This window comes from Balaenoptera ricei, chromosome 8, assembly GCF_028023285.1.
Source record: "Balaenoptera ricei isolate mBalRic1 chromosome 8, mBalRic1.hap2, whole genome shotgun sequence".
Classification (NCBI taxonomy): domain Eukaryota; kingdom Metazoa; phylum Chordata; class Mammalia; order Artiodactyla; family Balaenopteridae; genus Balaenoptera; species Balaenoptera ricei.
In genome coordinates this window covers 49239869-49249016 of record NC_082646.1, presented here as the reverse complement: position 1 = coordinate 49249016, position 9148 = coordinate 49239869, and the positions used below count along the sequence as shown (strand labels likewise).

The following is a 9148-nucleotide window of genomic DNA, read 5'->3' as shown; positions in this document are numbered from 1 at the left end:
TCTTAAGCTGTATGTGCGGTGGAAGAGGAATAGCTTCCTGTTGAGGGACTGATTTTCAGTTTAGGTATATGTGTTCTCAACCACAACTTGCTTCATTTGCCTTCACCCTTTGTCTTTCCTCTCCTTGCCCTGTCCTACCGCCTCAGGTGCAACAATTAACAAAGCAGAGTGATGTCTAGATTTCCGAGATATAAAAGCTGGGCAGAAAGTCCCTTAGACACTTTGCTTTCTGCCTGCCACATCGAGACATTGTTTTGCCCTAGTCCAGGTACAAAATAGGAATGTTTTGAGCCCTGAATGGTTAAGGGGAAAGTAGTCTACTCAAGTTGATATTGGGCAAATTTTGTTGCTAATGTTATCTTTTTCTATGGAAACAAGTATGCTCTCTGGTGACTGGAATTGTCTGGAACCTTCCCCCACCACTCCCTACATTACTACTTCCTTCCATTTCCTCAGAAGATCCCTCTATGCAGGTCCCATCCCCACCAAGCAATATTTAAAACAATAGCCTTTCCTCAGGACTGCTTGACTTGCTTGAAATTCATCCCTGCTACATCCTTGGAGTATTTCTCTGTCTCTAATATATAATAAATCACTATAATAGTATTGTATGAATATTTTTTAAAAATATAGACTGCCTTGTCAAAGAAAAAAAAGACTTTAGGCAATTTTGATATGTTTAGGTGGTGAAAAGATCTAACTTCATAGACATTTTTACCGTAGGGACTGACCTTATAATTTATTACCGTGGGTAGCAGTACTGACTCTTACTGTGTGCCAGGCACCAAGCTAGTGACCTGGAGATTAAGACCTCATCAGTCCCTGCCTGCCTTCAGAGCATTCACCATGTGGTGCAGAGGGGAGATGTGACTAGAAAATCTCCCTGTAACAAGGTAGATACCTGATAGCGCTTTGCATTTCTTGCTATGGAAGAGTAAGGTGGAGTCCTTGCAGTCAGGTTAGCCTGACAGGGAAAGCTTTTGGAAAAGATGAGACCTAAGCTGAGTTTTTAAGGAGAAATAGGAAATAGCTAGGTGAAGAGTGACAAGGGGTCGTGGCAACAAATGTCAAGGCCCTGTGCTCGGACTTCCCCAGCGGTCCAGTGGTTAAGACGCCATGCTTCCACTGCAGAGGGCCTGGGTTCGATCCCTGGTTGTGGAACTAAGATTCCCACATGCCGTGCAGCCAGAAAAAAAAAAAAAAAAAGCCCTGTGCTCCTGTCTATTGACGCTAAGATGGAGACATGGTTATGTGAGTTAGGTTATAAAACCTAATTTTAAAAAATCATTCAACCATTTTAAGAATCAAATTTTATTACAGTCTTTCATTAAAACAGTTGATTTCATACAATAAAGAATGCAGTCTTTTTTTTTTTTTTTTGAGCAAGTCTTCCTAATTTGATATCTTTTTCACTGATCTTAACTGCTAATATTGTTTTAGCTCAAACTTGTTATGAGGCCAGACTCAAATTAGAATGTCTTTTTCTAAATCACTTTGAATTACTATCAGCAAGCTCTGTCGTTTCTGGAACTACGGCACTGCCAGACCAGCTTAATGTATCAAAGGATTCCCAGTTTCAGTGGTTTTTAATGTTTTGGACAGTCATGGACTCTTTTGAGAATCTGATGGAAAATATGGACTCTTTCCTAAAAGTATGCACATTTTCATATACAATATTTTGCATGTAATTAGTGTTTTCCTAGATCACCTGGACCACAGATTAAGAACTCCTGCTCTAGATGGCTTTCCTTCAATGTTATAACAAGCTCAAGTTATCAAAAGTGAGCAAAGTGAAGGACTTTTTGCTTTTGAAAATGCCCTTTCAGTTCTAGAGAACTATGTCCACTTTTGCCTTCCTTTTTGATTCTTCATAAAAATAGTGAGATGAGAATTGGAATGGCTGTTAGAAAGCACATACTCCAGTAGTTTTCAAAACTTTTTGAGTAAGACTCAGTAAAGGAAATACATTTCATACTGAAACACAGGACCTATGCCCACACGTGTAATTGAGACAAAAGTTTTACAGGGTTATATTTACCCATCAGCAATGCATTTGGATAATTTCTATTTTATTTCATAAAATAATTTCTGATTAGACTGAACAAAATTGATTTAACAATCTACTAGTGTAAATAGATAATTTTCAGTTTGATAAACACAGTTTTAACCTAATTCTTCTCTCTCACAGTACTTCATAGTTTGCTGGAATTCATTAGTGGTTAAGATAGTATTATAATGCTATTCGACCAGGGGATTGAGGAATGTTTAGGCCCAATCTTTTCGTAACCAGACCGTCTTGTTCTGAGGTACCCCAAGAAACTAAGGTAACTATTTGCCCCACCTTGTTAAAATCTGCTGGAGAATGTTGATCTTTTATTTATTTATTTATTAAGTATTTATTTAGAGCAAGCAAAATCTTGACGTTCAGGATGCAAGTGCCATCTCACCTTCTGTGGGTAGTAGTTGTGATGTCAGTTCAATTCTCAAAGTCTGTGTTTCTTTGGATCTGTTTTTCATGTGTGCCGCTTGGGAGTAAACCTGAGACTTGTAGTGATTCGTACACAGAATTAGGGGATCTTTTTCTCCAGCTTTCTCCTCTCTGGAATTCCTTTCACATTCTCCAGTCTCTTATTCCCAGTCGTCTGGCTTTAAAGCCAGAGTTTTTCTTGGAGTTTTAGCTCCCTTCACTCTCTCAAAGGGGAGCTAGTGGATGACAAGACAGAAACAAATAACAGAGATTCCTCCCACACTCGTCTGACCAGGGGTTCCCTTTCCCTGCTTCCTCTGGCCAGGAAGACAGGACCTCTCAGGGTCTTGAGAATCTGATGGAAAATATGGTGCTTGAATGCCACCACCACTGCTATTCCTGCTGCCACTGTGCAGCTTTGTGACTGCAGTTGGTCTTGGGGTATACCAGGGAGGGGGAGAAAAGGGAAAAAAGGGCTTTCCCTCTATACTCTAGCTCATACGGAACCCTTTTCCTGCTTCTCTGGCTAGAAAGAGGGGGTTTCTCTTGAGTTTAGGCTTTCTGTGTCGTTCTGGATCTTAGGTTGCCCTCAGGTCAAACCAGAAGAGGAATAAATTCACCAGTAAATTCGTCACTATGCCAGTCATTCTTCAGGTTTTGATTTATTTATACAATCCCCCTGCGAGTGTTTCCTTTTCAGAGTCCTCAGGTAGTTGCTTTTTATAATCTGTTCAGTTACATCAGTTGAAGAGAAATGCTGTAGTGCCCTTACTCCATCTTGGCCAGCACCAGAAGCATTTTATTTTGGTTTTGAGTCTTTATTTTTCTTCATTTCCCCTTTTCCCCAAATCAGGTGGTACCTCAGTCCTTTCATTTATATTTTATTAGTTAGGATAGCACTTTAACAGAGATCAAATACTAGTAGCTTAACCAAGACAGAAGTGCCTTTTTCTCTCAAGAAACAGTCTAGAAGTACATAGACCCAGACAGTAGGGTGGCTCTACTAGCTTCTCCTGTGGTTTCCACCACTGGGTCAAGGCAACTGCTCCAGGTATCATCTCCTAACTAGCAAGTAGGAAGAAGAGGGCAGGGGAGCAAGTGTGCTTTTTTTTTTTTTTTTTTTTTAAAGTAGTATAACCTGGAAGTGGTACCATTATTTCTGTCCATGTCCCATTGGCCAAAATTTAATCACATGGCCACACCATGCTGCAAGGGAGCTTGGGGAATGAAGTCTCTAGCTTGGTGGCCGTGTGTGTAGTGAAATACTCAGGGAATGCTGGTACTAAATATGAGGGAAATGGATGGTAGTGGACAACTGCCAGTCTGCCATATCCTGAAATTTTGGGGGGAAGAATCTACAAAATACCTAACAATGCTAGCTAAGATATTTTTTAAAATCTTAAAAAAATGTAAAGCTGCAAAAGAAGTCTCTAGAGGCAAACACAAAGTGGGAATTCAGAGAAGCAAGCATCAGCCAATTACCTATGATCAAAGCCTTTTAAATTAATGCTAGAGATAAATTTTTATTTTTGAAATAATTTCAAACTTACAGGGAAGATAAAAGAATGGTAAAAATATCACCCCCCCCATCCGCATAACTAAGTAAGAGCAAGTTGCTGACATATGCCCTATCACTTCTGAATACTTTAGAGCATAATGCCTTACAAATAGGGATATTCTCCCATAAAACCACAATATAACCACCCAAATCAGAAAATTAACACTCATTTACCATACAATCCAAAAACTCAATTAAAATTTTGCCAGTTGTCCCAGTAATGTCCTTTTAAGCAAAAAGATCCAATCTATGATCATGTGTAACATTTAGCTGATATTATTTTCTAATCTCCTTCAATGTGGAACAGTCCTCAGCCTTTACTTGACTTTCATGGCTGACACTTTTGAAGATTTCAGTCCTTCCATTTGGATGTATGATTTTCCATCATGATAAAATTCCAGTAATGTATTTTTTTTTTCAGGAATATCACAGATGTGATGCTAGGTTCCTTGCACTCCATTATATCAGGTGGTACGCAGTTCAGTCTGTCCCATTACTGGTCACGATAACTTTGATCATTTGATTAAGTGATGCTTGCCAGGTTTACCACTATCAAGTTGTTTTTTTTCTTTTGTAACTAATTGGCATTTCATGGTAGGTATTTTGAAAGTAATATCCCATTCCTCATCGAGTTTCATCCACTAGTTTTAGCATCTATTGATGTTTCTTTGCTAAATGCATAATTATGATGATGATTGCTAAATATAGACTTTTCTAATTTCACCATTGCTGCTACTTTATTAGCTGGCATTCTACTATAAGGCAAAGTGTCTTCTTCTCCCTATTTATTTATTTATAGCAGTATAGACTTATTATTTATTTACTTACTTATTCAATGACTAATAATCCAGTCCTATCATTGATATAAAAATCGTGATCAGTGGGAGCTCTTTAAGCTGGCTTCTATGTTTTTTGTTTTGTTTTAAATAATTAAAAAAAAAAACTTAGAATGGTTTTAGAGAGTTCCTTGTGCACTCCTCACCCAGTTTCCCCCATTGTTAACATCTGTTTCTATGATACATCTTTCATAACTAAGGAATCAACATTGGTAGTTTACCATTAATTAAACTTCACACTTTATTCAGGTTTCACTTGTTTTACCCTAATGTCCTTTTGCTGTTCCAAGATCCCATCTAGGATACCGTATTTCATTTAGTTGTCAGGTTTCTTTAGCTTCCTTTGGTCTGTGCTCTTTTTGGTCTATGTCCTTTTGTCATATTTCTATCGTTTTTTGAACACTTCCATAACTTTGTCATATTAAGATGTTCCAGGCTACTCATATTTTTTTCTGCCCTACCTCTGGAATCAGCCATTTCCCCAAGGAGATTTTTTTTTTTTTTCACATCTTTATTGGAGTATAATTGCTTTACAATGGTGTGTTAGTTTCTGCTTTATAACAAAGTGAATCAGTTATACATATACATATATCCCCATATCTTTTCCCTCTTGTGCCCAAGGAGACTTTTTTAATGGAGAATGGTATTAACAAACCATGATCTGAGTGCTATTGTTCTCATCTTTGCTATTGGGTTGTCATTGCTTCAGGCCCTCTCTGCTCTCTGTAGATAAAGCTGAGGAATTTACACACACACACACACACTCATACTCATCTATATTTCTATATCTATATATTGAAATGATGACTTCACAGAGATACAACCAATTCCAACCCAAACTCCTACAACAAATTGTACATTTTTTCCCTTTCCATATTTGTAACTCCTGTCTGACAGTGAGGTGCCTGATTCCCATTATTCTCAATGTATTACTGGATAAACTCTTATGTAATCTTACTGGATAAACCCTTATGTAATCTCTGATCACCACTGCTGTCCCTCTATGTACGTGTCCTCTGCACCCTGCTTGGGCTCTGACAGCTGGTACTAGGCTGCAACTACCACCCCCGTCCCTTGCTTGAATGTCCTCCTCACCCTCTCCCCCAACTCCAGTATCTTCTGTATCCGCACCTACTGCACAGACAACTACGTTGCTCCCCTCCATGTAGTGGACTGAGTTATTAAAGAAGAAATGAAGGATGGAAGAAAGAAGAGCAAAGAAGGAAGGAAGAGGAAAAAAGGAAGAAATAGGGCTTTATTGTTATGGGCCAAGTATAGGCCAGGAAACAAAGCCTAGACATTTTAGAAAATTCTAAAGCTGTTAGAAAGGAAACCTGAAGACAAGGAATATCTTCAAAGGGCTGAGAAAATAAATGTCAATGTAGAATTGTGTACTCAGTGGAACTATTAGAAATGAAAGCAAAATAAAAGAATTTCAGAAAAAAAAGTTTATTAAAAGAAAAGAAAAAGCAAAAAAAGTCTACCAACAATAAAATGTATTTTTCAACAGTGAGAGAATGCATATTTTCAAGATTATATAAAATATCAAAGTTGATCATGTAATAGGAACTAAAGGAACCTCCAAAAGATGCTCTTAGATAAGGGAGAATAATCTTAGAAGAAAGAGTTGAGATGCAAGAAGAAATAGCGAGCAAAGAAATTGCTGACATATTGGGCAAATTTAAACAAACACTGATTTTCATAAACAGTGTAATTTGTGGGGTTAAAAAATACTTGACAACATTAATAGTTAAAGCATGTTGAGTTCCTTCAAGAGGTGGGAAAAGATTTTTAAAAAAATTTATTTGGCTGCGTTGGGTCTTAGTTGCAGCATGCGGGATCTTCGTTGTGGCATGTGGGCTCTTCATTGAGGCATGTAGGCTTCTCTCTAGTTGTGGCGAGCTGCCCTAGAGCACGCGGGCTCAGTAGTTGTGGCACGTGGGACTCTCTAGTTCTGGTGCATGGGCTCCACAGCACGTGGGCTCAGTAGTTGCGGTGCGTGGGCTCTAGAGTGCGCAGGCTTAGTTGCCCCACGGCACGTGGGATCTTAGTTCCCCGACCAGGGATTGAACCCATGTCCTCTGCATTGGGAGGTGGATTCTTAACCACTGGACCACCAGGGAAGTCCCGGGAAAAGATTTTGAATGTTTGAATTTTTCTAAGCCATTTAAGTACTGAAAGTATAGAAATAAGGTATATAATAAGACATACATATTAGAGAGAGAGACTCTAGATCCAGAATTCCAGAATTCCAATCTCAGCCCTGCCAATCACTAGCCATGTGACCTTGGGCAAATAACTTTTCTGTGCCCAGGGTTTAAAAGTTTTTTTCATCAGAACAATGGAAATAATACTAGTATCTAATTCATAGGGTTGTTGTATCAAATGAAATTATGTAAACCTATTTAGATTTAGAACAGTGTCTAAACTATAATAACTGCTAAGAAGTTTTAACCACAATTACAAATTTCCAAAACAGTGGAAGGAAAATATGGATTTAGGGGAGGAAAAATCTTAATCCAAAAAAAATCAAAAGATAAAAAAAGAAATATAGACATAGGTCAACTAGCACAAAATATGAGCAAAAACAGATACAGAGATAGCAATAACATTGTAATATAAAATAATAAGACAATATAATGTAATAAAATAATGTAAATGGACGAAGTTCTTCAGTAAAGACAAAGTTGGTCAGACCGAATTGAAAAAAAGCCTAGCAACATGACACGTCTAAAACACGAAGCCGGTGGAGGAAGACATAGCAGAGTCAATGGGCGGGATTCTTCCACTACCTTCCCTTTCCCGCCCGTTTTGGCCCCACTCCGTCTCTCTTCAGCCTCTTCCAGGCTTTGTCCCCCCCACCATTCCCATCCTCAAGTACGTCCTCAGACTCTTTCCTCCCCAGCAGGAGGCGGGGAGGCGAGAAGTCTCAAGCCGCATCCCTTCTCCCTACGCCAACCACCTCACTCCCCGCGGCGGCCGTGGTGACGTCTGCGAGGGGCGGGCCCCACGCCCTCGCTCTCAGGTTCTTGGCCCGCCCCGCCGCGATGGGCGAAGAGGACGCACGTCACGCCGGCTATAAAAGGCTGGGCTTGTGACGCAAGAGAGCTTCGGCGCGCGCGGATTGGCTCTCCCGAGGCAGGCGCTCGCTAGAGCTCGGAGCTCCGTCGCAGCCGCCGCTCCGCGACGATCACTACAGCTCCCTTCTCAGCAGCCGACGCCACCGCCGCCTGTGCCACGGAACCGGCTGTATGATTAGGCCACAGTCTTTAATGAGTAAGCTAACTCCTTCCTGTGGTGTTCTTGGTCACGCATTTATGGAGTATCTGAAGGGCCCCGGAGAGTACTGCCAGGCACAGCACGACCTCTATGAGGACAAGTGAACTGTAGAAATTCATTGCTACTCCACCAGGAAGCCCCCATAGGCGCGGTCATCCTGGACACAGAAGTGTGGGATTGATATCATCAGAGCATTTTACAAGAATTACGACCTGGATGGGGTAAACCTCTGTGCTCTTTCTTTCCATTGACTCAGTATTACTGAACTGAAGGATGGCTTCTTGTTAGGAGGTTCATTTCATTTCCTGTTACTCCCAATTGCATATCCAGAGCATTGAGAATTTCGAGTGGGGCATATTGGAGTAGATTTCAGTTTCTTTACATCATTTCTGCATTCAAAAATTTAATTTTTTTTTTCGTAGCCGTATCGAGTTTTTGTTTTGTTTTGTTTTGTTTTAAAACTAAATTAACATGGCTCCACTGAACGGCCCAGCCCCTGTGTAGGTCACATACAGGAACATGAGATTTCTTATTACACACAATCCAACCAGTGCAACCTTAAACAAATTTATAGAGGACCTTAAGAAATACGGAGTTACCACAACAGAAAGAGTATGTGAAGCAACTTATGACACTGCTCTTGTGGAGAAAGAAGGTATCCAGGTTCTGGATTGGCCCTTTGATGATGGTTCATCACCCTCTAACCAGATTGTTGATGACTGGTTAAGTCTTTTAAACATTAAATTTCATGAAGAACCTGGTTGTTGCATTGCTGTTCACTGTGTTGCAGGTCTTGGGAGAACTCCAGTGCTTGTTGCCCTGGCACTAATTGAAGGTGGAATGAAAAATGAAGATGCAGTACAGTTTATAAGACAAAAGCGGCGTGGAGCTTTTAACAGTAAGCAACTTTTGTATTTGGAGAAATACCGTTCTAAAATGCGGCTGCACTTCAAAGACTCTAGTGGTCATAGAAACAACTGTTGCATTCAATAAAACTTGGCTGCCTCA

The 9148-nt window shown here is 40.0% G+C and overlaps 1 pseudogene; it reads left to right on the top strand.

Annotated features, from left to right (window-relative positions):
- Positions 1–8611: 8611 nt before the first annotated feature.
- LOC132370510 (protein tyrosine phosphatase type IVA 1-like) lies at positions 8612–9148 on the top strand (annotated as a pseudogene).